This window comes from Schistocerca piceifrons, unplaced genomic scaffold (genome assembly GCF_021461385.2).
Source record: "Schistocerca piceifrons isolate TAMUIC-IGC-003096 unplaced genomic scaffold, iqSchPice1.1 HiC_scaffold_2510, whole genome shotgun sequence".
NCBI classification, from domain to species: domain Eukaryota; kingdom Metazoa; phylum Arthropoda; class Insecta; order Orthoptera; family Acrididae; genus Schistocerca; species Schistocerca piceifrons.
In genome coordinates this window covers 1,539,406-1,560,094 of record NW_025728455.1, presented here as the reverse complement: position 1 = coordinate 1,560,094, position 20,689 = coordinate 1,539,406, and the positions used below count along the sequence as shown (strand labels likewise).

The 20,689-nt window shown below is 43.2% G+C and overlaps 1 protein-coding gene across 1 annotated transcript in view; it reads right to left on the bottom strand.

The window, feature by feature from the left end:
* Positions 1 to 16,324, bottom strand: part of LOC124743681 — a 97,936-nt gene extending 81,612 nt beyond the window's left edge. The window contains exon 1 of the mRNA XM_047248857.1: positions 16,157 to 16,324. The gene's annotated coding sequence lies outside the window, so the exon portion shown is untranslated. The remainder of the gene's footprint in view (positions 1 to 16,156) is intronic.
* Positions 16,325 to 20,689: the final 4,365 nt, after the last annotated feature.

The following is a 20,689-nucleotide window of genomic DNA, read 5'->3' as shown; positions in this document are numbered from 1 at the left end:
CCTTTCACAAAGGAGTGATTAATCTAACAGACATAAAATTATCTGAACAAGAAAGCAGCCTACTTGAAAAGGGTCCCAAACATAACATTAACACAGTGGTGTCACACAGGACAGTAGAAAATATAACAGAAGCTGAAAACATCATAAAGCAACAAGAAAGACTAAACACACCTGTATTCAATGCAAACCTAACAAGAGACCTAATTGCTGAGGAAATAAACATAATCAAAGAGAACAAAACCACCATAAAAGAAAACACTAGGACTCCTGAAGAAAAAACCTACAGAAAACTACAGAATAAATTAACACAAGAAAATGCCATCATCACAAAATCTGACAAAGGTAATTCAATAGTAGTCATAAACAAACAGGAATACATTCACAAAATATTAGAACTCATCCAAAGCAACAACATCACAGAATTAACCAGTGACCCAACAAACCGATACCAAAGTGAGTTACAGAAAACCCTGAGAAACAGAAACAATTTTCACAGAAAAACAGATTAAAAAATGATACAGTAAAATCCCAAGGCCCCCACCCTAAAATCATTGCCTTAAGTTCACAAACCCAGAATACCCATATGTCTTAATAAACTTCACCAAACACACTCTGCTACAGACAATATACAAATACACTGACAACAGAAGTCTTAGACAAAGTAAGAAATGAAAACATACCAAACACAGCAACATTGGTTTCATTTGATATAATTTCAATGTACACACACACCCCCCAACAGAAGAAACCATCAACATAATAGAAAGAAACCCCCAACTGCAAGGAGACATACCCACAACAAACATACAAGAAATATTATCCATACTCAGGCTCATCACAGAACAAAACTACTTCACATTCAACGACAGATTTTACTCTCAACAAGATGGACTACCCATGGGATCCCCAATCAGTGGCCTACCTGACATTGTCCTCAGTCAGATGGAAAAAACAAATCTTTGACAAAATAGTAATACCAAAACAGTACAAAATAATACACTCCTGGAAATTGAAATGAGAACACCGTGAATTCATTGTCCCAGGAAGGGGAAACTTTATTGACACATGCCTGGGGTCAGATACATCACATGATCACACTGACAGACCCACAGGCACATAGACACAGGCAACAGAGCATGCACAATGTCGGCACTAGTACAGTGTATATCCACCTTTCGCAGCAATGCAGGCTACTATTCTCCCATGGAGACGATCGTAGAGATGCTGGATGTAGTCCTGTGGAACGGCTTGCCATGCCATTTCCACCTGGCGCCTCAGTTGGACCAGCGTTCATGCTGGACGTGCAGACCGCGTGAGACGACGCTTCATCCAGTCCCAAACATGCTCAATGGGGGACAGATCCGGAGGTCTTGCTGGCCAGGGTAGTTGACTTACACCTTCTAGAGCACGTTGGGTGGCACGGGATACATGCGGATGTGCATTGTCCTGTTGGAACAGCAAGTTCCCTTGCCGGTCTAGGAATGGTAGAACGATGGGTTCGATGATGGTTTGGATGTACCGTGCACTATTCAGTGTTCCCTCGACGATCACCAGTGGTGTACGGCCAGTGTAGGAGATCGCTCCCCACACCATGATGCCGGGTGTTGGCCCTGTGTGCCTCGGTCGTATGCAGTCCTGATTGTGGCGCTCACCTGCACGGCGCCAAACACGCATACGACCATCATTGGCACCAAGGCAGAAGCGACTCTCATCGCTCAAGACGACACGTCTCCATTCGTCCCTCCATTCACGCCTGTCGCGACACCACTGGAGGCGGGCTGCACGATGTTGGGGCGTGAGCGGAAGACGGCCTAACGGTGTGCGGGACCGTAGCCCAGCTTCATGGAGACGGTTGCGAATGGTCCTCGCCGATACCCCAGGAGCAACAGTGTCCCTAATTTGCTGGGGCGGTGCGGTCCCCTACGGCACTGCGTAGGATCCTACGGTCTTGGCGTGCATCCGTGCGTCGCTGCGGTCCGGTCCCAGGTCGACGGGCACGTGCACCTTCCGCCGACCACTGGCGACAACATCGATGTACTGTGGAGACCTCACGCCCCACGTGTTGAGCAATTCGGCGGTACGTCCACCCGGCCTCCCGCATGCCCACTATACGCCCTCGCTCAAAGTCCGTCAACTGCACATACGGTTCACGTCCACGCTGTCGCGGCATGCTACCAGTGTTAAAGACTGCGATGGAGCTCCGTATGCCACGGCAAACTGGCTGACACTGACGGCGGCGGTGCACAAATGCTGCGCAGCTAGCGCCATTCGACGGTCAACACCGCGGTTCCTGGTGTGTCCGCTGTGCCGTGCGTGTGATCATTGCTTGTACAGCCCTCTCGCAGTGTCAGGATCAAGTATGGTGGGTCTGACACACCGGTGTCAATGTGTTCTTTTTTCCATTTCCAGGAGTGTATATTGGTACAGATACATAGATGACATAATTTGCTTAATAGATGAACCACTGTCTCGCATAAAAGAACTTCATGATAAACTCCATCCACCCACAAATACAATTCACCATAGAAACACAAACAGATGAAAAACTTCATTTCTTAGATCTCACTATACACAAGAGAAACAACAAACATGAATTCACAATCTAAAGAAAACCCACACCCACCAGCACCATTATTCATAACCAATCCAATCACCCCATATCTCACGAACAAGCCAGCTTCAGATATTTACTTCACAGGCTGAACACAATACCCACAAACAAGCATGACTACACACAAGAACTGAACACGATAAAGCAAATTGCAAAGGAGAATGGATATGACGCAAAGAGACAAAATAAACCAGAAAATACAGAAACAAACAGCACATAACCATCAAACACACACATCACACAACAAATCAGCAGGCAGTAAGCAACAAATGGCACATGATGACTTGCAACAACAAGGTCACACACAGGGTGGGTAATATACTAAAGAAACAAGGACTGAACATAGCATACAGAACCAACAACACAATACAGAGCAGACTCGGAAGAAATATCACCAACACTGACAAATACAGCCAGTCCGGCATCTACCAACTTACTTGCAACTGCTGTCAATCTGTATATGTGGGCCAAACATGCAGGACCTTCAGAACCAGATATAATGAACACCTCAGAGCATTGAAAAGCAATAGCACACACAACATTTGCAGACCACCTGGTAGCACACAACCACCACCCAACAACTGACCTTCACATCCTAAAAACTAGCAGCAGCCTATACCAAAAATTAGCTACAGAAGAAAACTACCACATCCAAAAATCAAGAGCCCAAGTAAGTAAAGTACTCAGTAAATACACATCACTGTGCAACAAAACCCTCTTCGCTACAACAGAAGAACTATACAAGTAACACACACACACACACACACACACACACACACACACCACTAACGCCAAATGTAATTGAAGCTCGCGCGCCTCACCCAGCAGAACACGCTACGAAACAAATGAACGCCACAGAGCCACAACAACACGTAATGGCAGCGAAAACTCCGCCCATGTTTTGACAAACTGCATTGCCACGCGAACAAAGGCACAGAAGTAAGCCTATTTACTGCCCCAACAATACAGGGAAACGTACCACAACTTCAAAACTGTAAGTTACGGAAAGAAAACGCGATACAGTCTTATTTCCGTTCGTAAATGCATAACAAACAAAAAATCGTAAGACAACACACAAATGTAATACTTACTAATATAAATCCACCCGATGACGGAGGTTTAAACCTTCGAAACGCGTCGTGGAAATAAATAAAACGGTGACTGGTAACAGTGAACTACTTGTTTCATTTAATGTCAGCAACAGTCACGGTAAAGCCTAACCTAAAAATGTTCGCATTTAAAATAAATTACGTTTTGCTGTTTGCAGATGACAAGTTGTATATTGTGTAGCAAAACAGCTACCAAAATAAGTGGACAATAATATCATGTAACGCATGTTACTCATGATTACACCCACTTTTCGCCAATTAAGTTATAAATGCAACTTTTACATAATGTTGTAAACGACACAAATGTTAATATGTTAAGAACAAATTTACAGTTCAAAATGGTTCAAATGGCTCTGAGCACTATGGGACTTAACTTCTGTGGTCATCAGTCCCCTAGAACTTAGAACTACTTAAACCTAACTAACCTAAGAACATCACACACATCCATGCCCGAGGCAGGATTCGAACCTGCGACCGTAGCAGTCCCGCGGTTCCGGACTGCGCGCCTAGAACCACTACAAATTTACAGTTAAAAACAGACATAGAACCCACTGACTAAAGCACAAAAGTGCTGAAACATGTATGTGTGAAATAAAGAAAAAAGGTGTCTTGCATAAGGCCGAGCTTCTCATCCCATTTTCTTAGCAAGCACGGAGACAACAAGAAGGGCTGCACCACAAGACGATTATGTGATACTTTCCTTACTGCGTGTCAGATTATACCTCTTAATCAGTACATTACAACATTTTAGATGTTTAAAGCCGGCCGAAGTAACCGAAATACGGAAGCTATAATTAACGAGTTCCCGTTATCAGCTTTCGTAACTAGGGCGCCATTATTCTCCAGTTTACGATTAAAACTTTTCACGGTTCTATAACGTAATGCTTTGATTGAGCGACAGACAATTCATTTCCTAAGATTTCACAGAATTCTTAGCCTAACCGCGTTTGAACATTCTTTGGCGTTTTGGTACACTCCAAACCTAATTTAAGGCCTGCTATGAAATTGTCTACCACGTGTGGTTCTTTAATCGCAGGTGCGATATTGAATTTCAGCCCTTTGGACAGTAACTGGGTCTTAGCTGTTGGAAATATAAGTTTTACTAATAACGCGTTCACAGAACGTGGGTTTAAAACTTTATTATTCGAACATCCTTGTTGGTCACCTCTGATAACACCCTTACACAAATTTGACGCTTTTTCGCACGACTTGCAGCGTGTTTCTTCTTTCTGTTTACCAATGAAATCATTGGCCAGTGCCCAAAAATCATCTATTCGATAATTTTAAGACTTCGAATAGTGCATCAATATTTCAAGATACAACAAGTAAGCTTTCTCGTTTAACCCATCTTTATTTGTATAGAATTCCGCAATTCTGTTATTGAGGATCTGAGCTATGAATTTCTTTTTGAAAGTAGGCGATTTGTAATATAATTTTCCTACATAATTGCGAGTACTAGCATGGCCATTTCATTTATTAATAAGTGTAAACAGAATAACGTGACCCCGAAGCTTGTCAGCGGATATTCGATGCCGCAAAACACAATCTTTCTTTCCGTTGAACGGACAGCACGGCTCTTATCAGAGACCCATCTGAGAAGAAATTCGCATGTTCTAGGTCAAAATGCGAGTAGATTTTTGTTTTGTAGAACATCTTCACATCCCCCCCCCCCCCCCCACAGAGACAAAACGCGACGTTGTTAAGGCGGTAATGAACGGAAAAATTTCGAAACACTGACTACTTCTAGCAGGAAAGAGAGGCGGTGAGCCCCACACAGCGTATCCCAGACCGACTCGTGTTCACGGTCGGTGCAGCGGTGTCCGCAGTCCGTGGTTAGCGTCCCAGGTTCGATTCCCGACAGAGTCGCTAGTTTCCTTCTCTCGGGGTCTGGGTGTTTGCGCCGCCCCCGTAACTTCGGCTCATCTCACCGCCGAGCAGATGGGCCAAGTCGAGTGAAACGGGACGGCTTTCTCCCACCGGCCGAGCAACCCCGGGAGCAAATCTCCCGGCCAACACCGCCACCTCATTCTGTTTCCATGGCTCCGCAGCTCAGTCGGTACAAACTAAACTCTTGTAGGACCACTCGTGTGTGTGTGTGTGTGTGTGTGTGTGTGTGTGTGTGTGTGTTCGCGCCAGTCCACAGACAACTTTTACTATATCTAAACAGGAACGAAAAATTTATACAATTACTGTTGTCAAATTATGCCAACATGTACACTTCTGTATGATTTATACAAGCTGAAGGAAACGTTCTTCTGCCTGAAAACTTCCTGTGGCGTACACATTTTACGCCCCAGTGTTTTCCGTATCAGCGTGAAACATCTTTCAAACGATATGAACCACACAAAATGCACCGCAATGAATGTACCTGTATACCCTCATGTGCATAACCGTAATACGTTATAGCGCTCTTTTCCAACACACTTCTCATGTATGAATCAAATCTAAACATAAGCACCACAAAATTAATGTCTTGATGGGGCATGCAGTAAAACTAAGTAACCACCTACAGATTCAAACCTCACACGACTTTGCGGAATATGGAGGAAGGTACTTTGTTCACCGAAGCCGTTCTTCGCTGCGCCGTGACGTCAGTCTCGCTGCTGCCCCCCCCCCCCCTTCCTGAAACTGTGTTTCTCACTGCAGCCGGTTTCCACCAGCCTCGCCGCGTGACGTCACCCGCTGACCCTGGACTGGCGACCCGCAGTTATCTGCACTGTGCGGACGCCCGCTTCCTGCCCACAAACCGCTGTTCCGCTGTGCCAGCGCATCTCCTCGAAGCTTCCAGGCTTGCAGCGAAATCACAACGACGAGAAAAATCGAGAAACTGCGGCCAATAAAGACGCCTTACGGAGGATCACCCTACCCACGCGCCATTCGTGGGCGGAAGAGGAACCTAAATTTTTCCTGTCTGTTCCGTTGTGCTGCGCCGAGTACGATGGCCAGAAGTTATTTTATGGCGGCTGTTTTTTGCAGTAACCCTTATATATTTGCGCTGGTCACTTTCAGCGGTTCCCAGTAAGTGGCTGTTGTCTGCGCTCTGATTCGTTGATGCAGAGGAGACTGACCGGTCGCCGTATTCGGTTTTATACTACCGGAGCACTGGTGCCACATTTAGTGGCTTTGTACTGAAGAAAGAGCAAGGAAAAAAATCCCTCGAAATCCCTTAGTTAAATATACGAATTCTTACAATCTAACCGCGTAAAATATCGTTATATGACGTCATCCCCGCAAGCTGCAATTACTTTAGGTTCAAATACCAAGTTTAATTTCTGACGCTTCAAACTAAGCACAATAAGAAACTAACTACAGTAAGGTCCGCACTGTGGATCACTACACAAAAACTGCCAAGAGTGGACGCCATCGTTTTCTTTAGTCCTGTCTGAAATATTTCGGTCGAGAAAAGTCACGTTAATAAATCTTTGCGTGAGTTTATAAAAAACTGCACCGTTCATCATGTAATGAATATATTTTTAAAGCACCTACATGAAAGAGGCTACAAAGATGGTAGTAATTCTCTTTTAGCCAATTTAGAGACTAACCGTCCATAGATATATTTTTCATGTTTTACGTCCATCTAGGTGGTAACGATTATTCGCATATTTTTAAGTAAATAAGTAAAAATGAGGAAATAGTTTGTACACGCGGTAAGTATAAAGAAATACGCAATACTAATTTCTGTAAGAGAAAAAGAAAGAGAAACAGCTGTTTGAAACTCAGATAAGGAGCCAAAAATCCCTGACTTGCCGGTCGTCTTGTTTCCTTGGAGTAGGCAAAATTCACACGACAAAAGAAAGAAGGCATGGAACGTCGGGGACATATTTTGATGAACAGTAAGGAGAACGATATTTGCTATCAGCAGATTTGCCCAAGTATTAAGCATTTTAATCGTCAGTAAACGAGAGACGGAATTATTCGTGAGTGGTAACGAAAATTCATTGTATCAGCTGTGCAACTCAGAGACAAGCAAAGGTCCTGCAGTGCTTTAGAGAGGGCGTTACTTCACCTACTGTGGCATTTCGTAACTTGTAATCGCAGTTTTACGTACGGAAAGGAACGACGCTTCAGTGACACTAAGTGAACTAAGGGTAGGTAGGGCGTGAATTACAAGTTAATGAACAGCAACACTGACAGCTCACCATACACTAGGTATTTACGTGTTAGAAAGCACTTGTGTATAAATTTCTCAGCATTATTTTGAAAGAAGAATAAAGCCACTGATGCATTGGTTTCCGTACTTGGCTCTCCACATAACGAACTTCTACATCCAATTTTAGAATTCAAACACTTACACTCGACGTATTAACGATACCTGCGTCTTCGTATACGTCAGTTACACGCGGAACTGCATCGGTTACATGTACGTACATAATTAACTTGTGTACCACGGAGGAGTAATATGGGTTCAGTAGAAGTAGGCATATACTCATCGTTTACGTACATTATCTTTCATTGCTTACGGAAAGATTCCCGACACTAAGGTACACAGTGTATGTACTGGGATTAAAGTCAGCACGTGAAGTGTAACCAAGCGCGTTCAAAAAGTAAGAGATTCTGTGAATTAAAATTAGGCGCTGCAGTGATTAATTGTAAGGGCACAGAAGTACTTTGATGGTTAACATTTCGCGGGTGTTCCTGGAGGCACATTACGTGCACAGATATTACGTACGTTATTGAAATAATTCGTAAATGCAATGTTGTCAACCAGACTGACTAAGAATTTAAAGACTTCTTGGCCTTGTGTAAAATGAGCAAGGGGATCGAGACCATGAGTTGGGCTGCTCAGCACCGTACTGGTGTAGAAACTGAAGACGACGGGTAAAAGGCGAGACAGAGGGCTACCATCAACGATTCACTCGTTTCCAGAATTCGAATTTTTCCGCAGTATTAGATGTACGAATATGATTGCATGCCATTACGAATTCAGCGCCTTGCCAAAATGCCGACAAGGCAAGGGAAGACTTTTCGTGTGTTGTAACATGCGTGGTATTTGACCAAATGTGGCAGGTGCAAAAAACCGTGTAAGGGGTGGGGGGCTGAACGAGATTTTTGTACGCAGTCCACACAAGTCAACAGCACGCAAAAGCCACGAACTCTGAACACCGCAGCAAAGTGTGTGGAAGACAGTGCGTCGGCGGTTACACTCCAAACCGTACCGTCTGGATCCCTTACAACAATGAAAAGCGGACTGTTACGGCCGGCGCCTCCACATTTGCGCCACATTGCAGGGATCAATTGAGGATGGACATTTCGCCCCCACGCTGATATTCAGCGACAAAGCAACTAACACTTTACTGAAAAAGTTTACCTCCGCAATGTGAGAGTGTGCCGTACTGAAAAACCTCAGGTAATTTCGGCGCATGAAGGAGATTCGCCGAGGGTTAATGTATCCTGTGCTGTGTGACAGGCGAAGCTGAATGGGCCGTTTTAATACTGAGAGACAACTGTGCCGGGTACATCTTACCTCGATATGTTGCAGTTGTGGTTGTTTCGACTACTCATTCCTTCAGGGAGCATCGATGTTTGTTGCTACCTAAACGACGAAATTTCGCATCGCTGCATTGGCCGTAGGCGGTTAACGCAAGTACTGATCAGCTTGCAAAAGCACTTAGTGGATGCTTGAAAATCTGAAACTGGTCACGGGTTTGTGTAATTAAACTGTGTGTGTGTGTGTCGTAATTGCGGTTGGCTCCTATATTGAAGTTATAATGTTTATAATTCTACTACAGCCCTATTTCTCTAAATGTTTATTTTCGAAAATCTAGCGATTAAAATAGGGTTTCATTGCACTGTGGCTGACTCAAATGAACTTGAAATATTAGCAGAAGGCCACTCCATCACTGACTACACAAAGTAGAGGCCATAATGGATGTTACCGAGAACTCGCGCCACAGGTATGTATGCACGATGATCTTCAGAGCCATTTTGTTTCTGTTTAGACCACTCGGCCAATGGGCTTGCGAAAATTTGAAAGGGCGCGAGACACAGGAACGTAACAGTGAGACGCAGTACAAAAAACAGACAAAAAAACACCGCGGGCGGGAGAGCGCCGTCTGCGCCCGTCCGGAGAGTGGGGGCTGCCGCTGTCTGCCGTGCTCACGTGTCGGCTGGTCGGCCGGCTGCACAGGTGTGGACCTGCCTCCACACCAGGGGCAAGCGGCGCCCAGCACCGAACCTGCCGATTCCAACTGTGCGTCACCAAAACGGACATACAACACTCTTCGAAAGCTAACATGCGTGAAATACGTGCCACACAAAAATTGTTACTGTAGCATTCCGTTTCTTTGGCTCCGCTGAGTGACAACCATACTGTAACCTGACAACCTGTACCAGAACTCTGGCCAAGCAACGGATCACTTCTCCACAACACTCTTTACAGAAAATAATATAGCAGCCACGCGTTCTGTTGTATCTGTGAGTGTGTGTGACGTCACGCAGCACACCATTACGCCACGGGTCAATGTCGACGGCCGCTATCAGCAGCTGCGAGCTGCTCCAGTTTAGGCAGCCGCCTGTACTGGAAATACGGGTACTGGCAGAGCCTTGATGCTTTGAGAAAAGTGAAACACACGACGGAACTCTGAGAAAACTGCAGATTTTTTTAACTGATTCACTACTAAATGGTTTATGACCACATGGGCCACGAAGGCGACAGCGAAATTTTCTCGAACCGTTTTTTTCTCCGTCTGAGACATTCAAGTACCGGGTGCTCGTAAGTAAAATGCAGCTACTGACCCAAGTCCACTGTGGTCTGTGAGTATGGTAAGGCAGCGAAACACTGTAGACATGGTAATGCGTTAACGCGAAACCAGTTGGCGCCGGAGGAAATCAATTCCAATGTTGGTTACCAGGTGCGAATCTGTCACTGTGCAACACCTCGCGGAAGTCTCCGGTGCTGATACTGAACAAGTTCAGCAAGTGGCGGTTAATAATATCGACATTCTGCCTTTCTCACTTGTTTGTCCCTTCCTGTCCACATTCCGTTCCCAATGCATTAGATATGGGAACATTTCTTTCCAGTGTAAATCGGTTCCGCAAGGGCGCATTAGCATACCAAGTTTCGCCGCCATACAGCAGTTACAGCCCACGATGGACCTCTGTGAGTGGCTCTTCAGACTACAAGCACACAGTGGTACAGCGAATGACGGACATTAGCCACGCTGGACATTTGCCACACTTGCCCCTCCGCCAGGTAGCTTGACTAGCGATCCCTCAGGTTAGGGACGCCCTCGTACTACTTCTGTCCGCTTTCAAACCGGCGTCTTCCCATCTTACTCGATGCAACCAGTACGTAAGGGGGAAATACAGAGCTGCTTCTCCGAAATCGAAACATTTATAACATTTGGGAAACGAAAGCAATACCGACGACTAAGTCGGTATGTGATTAGTTGTGCCAAGTATAAATACAGATCCCTCTATCTGTACGGGCCGGCCGGTGTGGCCGTGCGGTTAAAGGCGCTCCAGTCTGGAACCGCGTGACCCCTACGGTCGCAGGTTCGAATCCTGCCTCGGGCATGGATGTGTGTGATGTCCTTAGGTTAGTTAGGTTTAATTAGTTCAAAGTTCTAGGGGACTGATGACCACAGATGTTAAGTCCCATAGTGCTCAGAGCCATTTGAACCATTTTTTTTTTTGTCTGTACGGTAGCTTCCTTTCACGCTTACTTATTGAGATAGAAACAGTCTATTGCCATGGGAACAACAAGAACGGAAAGATGTAAAAGAGAGTGCGAATGTACGCTAATCATTTCTTTTTGGTCACTGCAATGTGCCTACTTTAATAACTACAACTGCATGCCCAAAAGACAATAAGGAAAGAAGAAATGGGTATGTGAACGTTTGACAAGAAGAACGACATACTCCATATTAATTTACTCTCTAAAATCTTGTGAAGAACATTAACTACTTGCTTCTCGCCATTAACGGTGTTCCACCCGCGTGTTTCATTACGAAGCAGGAAGCAGTGTAGTCCATTTTCGCGGTACGTATGAACAGCGAGACAATCAGAGCACAAGTACTGGTTACAGAGACACTGACTGTACACAATTTTTAAGGTAAAAGTTACGTAGGTAAAGTACGATTAAAATAGACGTTGATGGCTGTTAATACGTCAGAATGTCTGACAGGTTCATCCACACTGACATAGTAGTAAGGTATCGAACACTTAAGTTGGACCTACTTCCAAGAGCGGAGCACCACCAGTGGTAAGAGAGCTACGGCTGCTGACCAGTCAGCGCGCTTGCGTTTGTTTACATCTGGTTTGCTCTTATGCTTAAGTACATGCTACATACGAACCCCGTAGCCCCACCCTTTATTTCGCATTCACGTTCATTGTCCTACCCGTCTCACAGCCATACCACCTTACTCCACACCAACCTAGATCTCTCGCTGTGCTACGGAGTACTGAAAGCTTGTTCCCAACAAATAAGTAGGAGCCTCAGCCAGATATGTATTTTTCCTGATAGACTGAAATACGCTGTTGTTCAAAAACTGCGTAAAAATGAGGGGTCGACAGAAGCGTCCGATCCCACGCGTCGGCTTTGACCCGTGACGTAAGGGTGTCGTGTGTGACGTCACGACGGCGCAGAGTTTGGTTTGTGAGTGTGGCGTGTTTGTAGATGTCGTCGTGTTGTGGTTTGTTGTGCTCTCTGGTGGTGTGTTCAGGGTTTTCGTTCGTGTGGTGTAATGGGCTCAGTTTGCTTTTGTTCATTATCCAGAATTGTTCGAGTGTCGGCTGTGTTTGTGGTGGAATTCGTTTCAGTGAGTTAACGATTTTGTGTGAAAGTTAATTTAGTGTTCGCTGTACATCGTGTGGTAATTTTAGTAAAATTAATCGGTTGTTGTTTTTGTTCAGGAATGGATATGACGGATAAAATTAACAGTGCACAGGTCAAGGGAAGTGTTCGATCCCAATGTGTGGCTGCGTATGTTGCTATTGGTATCGGGAGATGTTTTTCGAGCTATATAGGCCAAGGAAAGTGTTTGATCCTCATTTATGGGATCGGGAGCTGCTGTTGAGCTATATAGGTCAAGGGAAGTGTCCGATTCCAGATGATATTGTGTTTAATGGTATTTGGAGAGTTTTGTGTTGTTTTGTATTGGGGTGGGTGTCTAAATTAGTTTATATTTAGTTTGCCCCCACCCAAAAACACCCCATTTCCCGCGCTTGTCCCGTTAGTCCCATTAGGCTTTTTGTGGAAAGTGTGTGTGTTTGTTTTTCGATTTTCGTCCTCATAATGTGTACGTAACGACTTTATATGCGCCATATTGGAATCGTGGTTTATGGTCGTTTCCGCCATATTTGTGACGTCAAAGCAGATGGGCGGGATCGGACGCTTGCGTATTTCCAAAATGGGGATAGGTCTGATGCTAACAACTACCAGCCAGTCTCACTTCTGATAGCTTTATTCAAAAGTCTTGAAAAAGTAATGTATTCAGGAGTAGCATCACGTACCTGTAAAAATGAAGTACTAACAAAATGTCAATTTGGTTTTCAGAAAGGATTTTCAAGAGAAAATGCTATAAATATGCTTTCACTGATCAATATTAAATGCAGTGAATAATCAAACATCACCCATTAGGATATTTTGTCACCTCTCAAAGGCTTTTGATGGTGTGAATCATGAATTTCTTCTACACAAGCTTAAGTATTGTGGCATGAATGGGACAGTGCACAAATGGTTTAATTCATATTTAACTGGAAGAATGCAGAAGGCTGAAATTAGCACTACAGATTGTCTGCAAAAATCAGCAGAGTCCTTTAACTGAGGAGGTATCAAGAATGGTGTCCCACAGAGTTCAGTCTTGGGTCCCTTACTGTTCTCAATATATATTAATGACTTGCTACTCTATATTCATGAAGATGCAAAGCTAGTTCTTTTTGCTAATGATACAAGTACAGTAATCACACTCAAGGAAATTATAAATAATGTTTTTCACAAAATTATTAAGTGGTTCTCTGCAAATGGACACTCATTAAACTTCGAGAAAAAACAGTGTATGCAATTCTGTGCAGTAAATGGCGTAACAACATTGATAAATATAGGCTATGAAAGCAAGTTGTTGCTAACGCAAAGTATTCAAAATTTCTGGATGTGTACACTGATGAGAAATTGAATTTGAAGAAACATCAATTATCTGCTGAAGTGATTAGGTTGAGCTACTTATGCTACTGGGGTTATTGCAAAATATTGGTGATGAACATCATTAAATTAGCCTACTATGCCTATTTTCATTCACTGCTTACACATGGTATCGTATTTGGGGGCAATTCGTCACTAAGAGGAAAAGTATTCATAGCACAGAAGGGTGTGATCAGGCTAACAGCTGGAGCCCACCAAAGATCACGTTGTGGACATTTATTCAATGAACTTGAGATATTCACAGTACCTTCGACATACATATATTCATTTATGAAATTTGTCATTAATGACCCACCCCAATTCAAAAATAACAGCAAAGTGCATAGCTACAACACTAGAAGAAACGAAGATCTTCACTACTCTGGATTAAATCTCACTTTGTCACAAAAAGGTGTGAATTATGCTGCCACAAAAATATTTGGTCATTTGCCAAACAGCATTAAAAATCCAGCAGATATCTAAACAACATTTAAAAGAAAAAAGTATTCCTGAATGACAGCTCCTACTGAATAGATGAATCTTTAGACATGAAGTATTAACTATAAAAATATTTACTATTTTGTATAAAGAAAACTTATGTTAAAGTGATACATCCCACATCATTACGAAATGTATTAATGCGCTATGTAACAAGGATCAATGTATGTATGTATGTATGTATGTATCTATGTATGCAGACCAATTTGTCAACACAACCCATATTTCAGGGAGGTGGCTATCGTTATCAGCCCTTCTTTGTGGAAGTTTGTCTACAACCACCTGCATTGCTATTTTTCATTTACTTCCACAAAAGACGATGAAATTACTCTTAACGTATTAATGTCAAGAGATCTGCTTGCTGTGATATAAACTGTGTATTCCTTCCTCTACGCAACAGCAACACACTTCATACTGTAGGCAACTACAGATGTAACAATGCGTTCTTCTTAAAGCCTCAACAGTTGAATAATTGTTTGTCCTAATAAAGTATTACTCAGCAGCACCCGTTTGGTTTCAGTTTCTCCCAACTTATGTTTTGATGAAACAGTCCACAGGTGAACTGCCTGTTCGTAGTGTCCAACGTGCACGCTATGAACCGAAAGTACAGCTATGGACTGTTCCATCAAGAATATATATAATAGTTGAGTTCTGCAGTGAGATTTGTAACTGATACTCTGTATTTTGATATCGTTCTGAGCAATGACAAACACTTATCAGAAAAGATTCTGAGGATGGCTGGTTTTACTGCAAAAATGTTTGAGTACTGGTCCTTTACGTGGGATACTGCTTCACTCGTCCAGATACCCCCTTAGCAGAAAACCGACTATTTTTTTGGGAAGTGTACGGCACAGTCACTGCCTGGAGATGCACGATTATTAACAGAAGTGAAGACTAAGCCCCTAACGCCGGGAATTTTGACAACTTTTCTAGCAAGAGGATCAATTTTAGGTCATCGTAAGAATTCATTAATTTCTCCACTTACACGTATAGAACAAAGATGAAATGGAGGGTAACATTATCTGTCTTACTGAGTAACCAACAGACTACGTTGTCACCAAAAACATTATTCTAGAAAAGTAAAAATATCGAAATTCAATGGAACAGCGTTCTGTACTAAAACACATTTGCGTGGCTTAACGTGCTGACGATTGCTAATGCAGGACTGGGAGAAAGAAGCTGACATATCAGTTGTACTAAATTCGGCAGTTTTCGTGGAGCTGACTGCTTCGGAAAATACCGGATTCAATGCTCCACTATCGAACTGTCAAAATGCGTCTAGCTTGGTTTGATTTCAAACCATTAGGAATAGGATCAGACTGTCCCTAGGTCTACGCAGTATCCTGACGGAAAGGAATTGTTTAATTTCTCAATAGTCGAAGTTGCCATAGCATCTTATCTACTTGTACATGCAGTGTTCCGTCATTGTGTTCTGTTATTCCTAATACGCAGAATAATCCTTTTATGGATCACATGTGTACAAATACGAACCTATATTTCGGAAAAAAAAATCAACAAAATGGCGCGAATACGAGTAGAAATCTCGTCCGAGCCTATGCTTTTTCTCTCATGCCTAAAGTCCGTAGAACAGCAGAATTAATAGGAATGTCGGTAGGACTTTAAAATAAGATTTGTAATACGAAATTCGTTAGTATTTTGAGAGTGTAATAAACGAACGCGGTTTGCTTTATAAGCGATAGTCTCCATAGTGAACGTAAATGAAACCTCACAGCTATCGTGACTTTGCAAAAACAAACCAAAAGAAAACAAACAAAATAATTCAACACTACAGGAACGCATGAAAACAGTCGTCCTTACCTTATTAAGGGTGTGGGTGTAGCAGAAGAAATTCTCGGCGCAGCAGCAGCACGAAATCCCAACGCAGAACGTCACACTGGACACGACTGGCTACAAATGCGACAGACGCCTGAAGCGGCAGGGCTGTGGCACGCAGTCAGTGCTGCCAACGGCTGCGAGGCCGGCAGGTACCAACTGCAGCCTGCTACGGGGGCTTCACACAGGGGGCAGCGCTTCCAGGGACCCCGCGCAGAACGTGCGAATGTAATACGAAGACTTGTCGTCCTAATTTTGTTATTGCGGACAAGCTGAAAAAAATAAAGTAACATGTTTGTGAAAGTACTTTTCACTTAATGTAATCCAATTCTACGCTCACTGTGACACTGCTGTGGCCACTGGAGTACCTCTCAGAAAATTATGCCCGCATCGGGGTAGAGGGAACCAGCGGCTGTGAGACGGACGCGCCGCAGCAGTATCTGTGCCAACACACGGCCGCTGCCCATGCGTCAATTCCATTCATTGCTGCTCGCTGCCTCTCTGCGCCATTTCTAGTCATTGCTGTGGATAACAATCAAGCATTAGATCCCACCCGTCAGCAGGTTGTTTCCCACAGAATGATTTTTTTTATTGTCGTCGGTTTAAACATATGCCTGACGTACTTTCCCACTTCACGTGTTGCGTTTGCATTGTGTGTGAAGATACAGTGTTTTTCCCCGCCCCGTGGAGTTCAAAGTGCGAACAGGGAAACGTTTCGTGATAGGACAGGTTTAAAAAATACGATTCACGTGCTCAAAAGATCAAGAAAAAGCTACAACTGAACAGTTTTTCAACTCACAAGAAGGCGCTTCCGAAAAATTTCTCCGACCAACAACGTCAGACAGTGAGAGTTAAGCGTGCTTAAAAGGCCATGTCCTTAACAGCAGCCTCTCATCGTGTGGTGCTTCAGATGCAAGTGTACACAAGCACTGGAATACGGACCCCCAGCTGTCCCACATTCGGGTAGGCCTACTGCTAGCAGTTGTGAAGCAATCACGAGTTTGGACCCAGGCACTTGGCCTAATAGGTTAACATCCACAATGATAAAAGAAATTTTACATAAAGGCCCTACTAAAATTGTAAGTTTTGAGTATCCTTTAAACGAGAATGGAAGAAAATTGTCAACTCATTTTTAATATAAGAAGTTTGCCAAATTGAGAAAAACAATGATCGTAAATGGCTTATGTATTCGAAACCTACCGACACGCTCTTTGTTTTTATTGTAAACATATTCGATCTCCTTCAAACAAGCTATCAGGTGATGGACTCTGTGACTGGCTTCATTTAGGAAATCGGCTTCAAGAGCATGAACAATAATTTAACAACATAAACACTACAAGAAAGTGGATAGAATGCGAGGTAATTTGAAACAACAAAGTGTTATTGATCATACTGACCTTGAACTACTGGAAAAAGAGAAAGAACATTAGCGTCAGTTTCTAAAATAAATTATACTCACCGTCAGGTACCTACTTCAAAGCAATATTGCCTTAAAGGGAGGCAGCGACAAGCTCTATCAGGGAAATAATGGTAGTTTTCTTGGTTTGATGGAAATGACAGCAGAATTAGACCCTGTTTTGCAGGAAGATTAGAGGTGGCTAAAGGCTCAAGTAAGTCTTGACCATTTTCTTGGAAAAAACCATTCAACATGAACTCATAAATTTGCTTGCCAACAAAGTAAAAAACAGCATTCTTAATTCTGTAATCGAAAGTAAATATGTTTCTGACGTACTTGATTGTACTTCCGACACATGCCACAAGGAACAAATTCCATTTCCAGGAGTGTATGTAGTAAAAACAGAAGAAAATCTCCCGTTTCGTCTTTTGTTTCGTAATGACGTAATGACTGATCGTCACAATTGTCGCCCTTCTCTCAGAAACGTTTACATTTATCGTTTGGAAACTTACGGCTTGTGCTGAAGTTTTCGATGGCACTACAAGCAACAAAACAGAGCCTTCTGAGTTGAAGCAATCGGCAAGAAAGAAGTGGTAAAATTAATGTTTTGGTTTTCGAAAATTCAATTATTAGCCGGAGTTAGTGCCTTGCAGTTGACCGAGGACCTTGAGGTTTTGCATGAACTGAGGTCTCACCGCCACAGAGCTTGAGAAAGTGTGAAAAGTGTTAATATGTAGTACAAACGGAAAAAAATCTCCCGTTTCGTCTTTTGTTTCGTAATGACGTAATGACTGATCATCACATTTGTCGCCCTTCTCTCAGAAACGTTTACATTTATCGTTTGGAAACTTACGCCGTGTGCTGAGGTATTCGATGGCACTACAAGCAACAAAACAGAGCCTTCTAAGTTGAAGCAATCCGCAAGAAAGAAGTAGTAAAATTAATGTTTTGGTTTTCGAAAATTCAATTACTAGCCGGAGTTAGTGCCTTGCAGTCGACCGAGGACCTTGAGGTTTTGCATGAACTGAGGTCTCGCCGCCACAGAGCTTGAGAAAGTGTGAAAAGAGTTAATATGTAGTAAAAACGGAAGAAAATCTCCCGTTTCGTCTTTTGTTTCGTAATGACGTAATGACTGATCGTCACAATTCTACATCTACATCTACATCTATACTCCGCGAGCCACCTTACGGTGTGTGGTGGAGGGTACTTATTGTACCACTATCTGATCCCCCCTTCCCTGTTCCATTCACGAATTGTGCATGGGAAGAACGACTGCTTGTATGTCTCCGTATTTGCTCTAATTTCTCGGATCTTTTCGTTGTGATCATTACGCGAGATATATGTGGGCGGTGGTAATATGTTGCCCATCTCTTCCCGGAATGTGCTCTCTCGTAATTTCGATAATAAACCTCTCCGTATTGCGTAACGCCTTTCTTGAAGTGTCCGCCACTGGAGCTTGTTCAGCATCTCCGTAACGCTCTCGCGCTGACTAAATGTCCCCATGACGAATCGCGCTGCTTTTCGCTGGATCATGTCTATCTCTTCTATTAATCCAACCTGGTAAGGGTCCCATACTGATGAGCAATACTCAAGAATCGGACGAACAAGCGTTTTGTAAGCTACTTCTTTCGTCGATGAGTCACATTTTCTTAGAATTCTTCCTATGAATCTCAACCTGGCCCCTGCTTTTCCCACTATTTGTTTTATGTGATCATTCCACTTCAGATCGCTCTGGATAGTAACTCCTAAGTATTTTACGGTCGTTACCGCTTCCAATGATTTACCACCTATGGCATAATCGTATTGGAATGGATTTCTGCCCCTATGTATGCGCATTATATTACATTTATCTACGTTTAGGGAAAGCTGCCAGCTGTCGCACTATGCATTAATCCTCTGCAGGTCTTCCTGGAGTACATACGAGTCTTCTGATGTTGCTACTTTCTTGTAGACAACCGTGTCATCTGCAAATAGCCTCACGGAACTACCGATGTTGTCAACTAAGTCATTTATGTATATTGTAAACAATAAACAATAAAGGTCCTATCACGCTTCCTTGCGGTACTCCCGAAATTACCTCTACATCTGCAGATTTTGAACCGTTAAGAATGACATGTTGTGTTCTTTCTTCTAGGAAATCCTGAATCCAATCACAAACCTGGTCCGATATTCCGTAAGCTCGTATTTTTTTCACTAAACGTAAGTGCGGAACCGTGTCAAATGCCTTCCTGAAGTCCAGGAATACGGCATCAATCTGCTCCCCAGTGTCTACGGCACTGTGAATTTCTTGGGCAAATAGGGCGAGCTGAGTTTCACATGATCTCTGTTTGCGGAATCCATGTTGGTTATGATGAAGGAGATTTGTATTATCTAAGAACGTCATAATACGAGAACACAAAACATGTTCCATTATTCTACAACAGATTGACGTAAGCGAAATAGGCCTATGATTATTCGCATCTGATTTATGACCCTTCTTGAAAATGGGAACGACCTGCGCTTTCTTCCAGTCGCTAGGTACTTTACGTTCTTCCAGCGATCTACGATAAATTGCTGATAGAAAGGGGGCAAGTTCTTTAGCATAATCACTGTAGAATCTTAAGGGTATCTCGTCTGGTCCGGATGCTTTTCCGCTACTAAGTGATAGCAGTTGTTTTTCAATTCCGATATCGTTTATTTCAATATTTTCCATTTTGGCGTCCGTGCGACGGCTGAAGTCAGGGACCGTGTTACGATTTTCCGCAGTGAAACAGTTTCGGAACACTGAATTCAGTATTTCTGCCTTTCTTCGGTCGTCCTCTGTTTCGGTGCCATCGTGGTCAACGAGTGACTGAATAGGGGATTTAGATCCGCTTACCGATTTTACATATGACCAAAACTTTTTAGGGTTCTTGTTTAGATTGTTTGCCAATGTTTTATGTTCGAATTCGTTGAATGCTTCTCTCATTGCTCTCTTTACGCTCTTTTTCGCTTCGTTCAGCTTTTCCTTATCAGCTATGATTCGACTACTCTTAAACCTATGATGAAGCTTTTTTTGTTTCCGTAGTACCTTTCGTACATGATTGTTATACCACGGTGGATCTTTCCCCTCGCTTTGGACCTTAGTCGGTACGAACTTATCT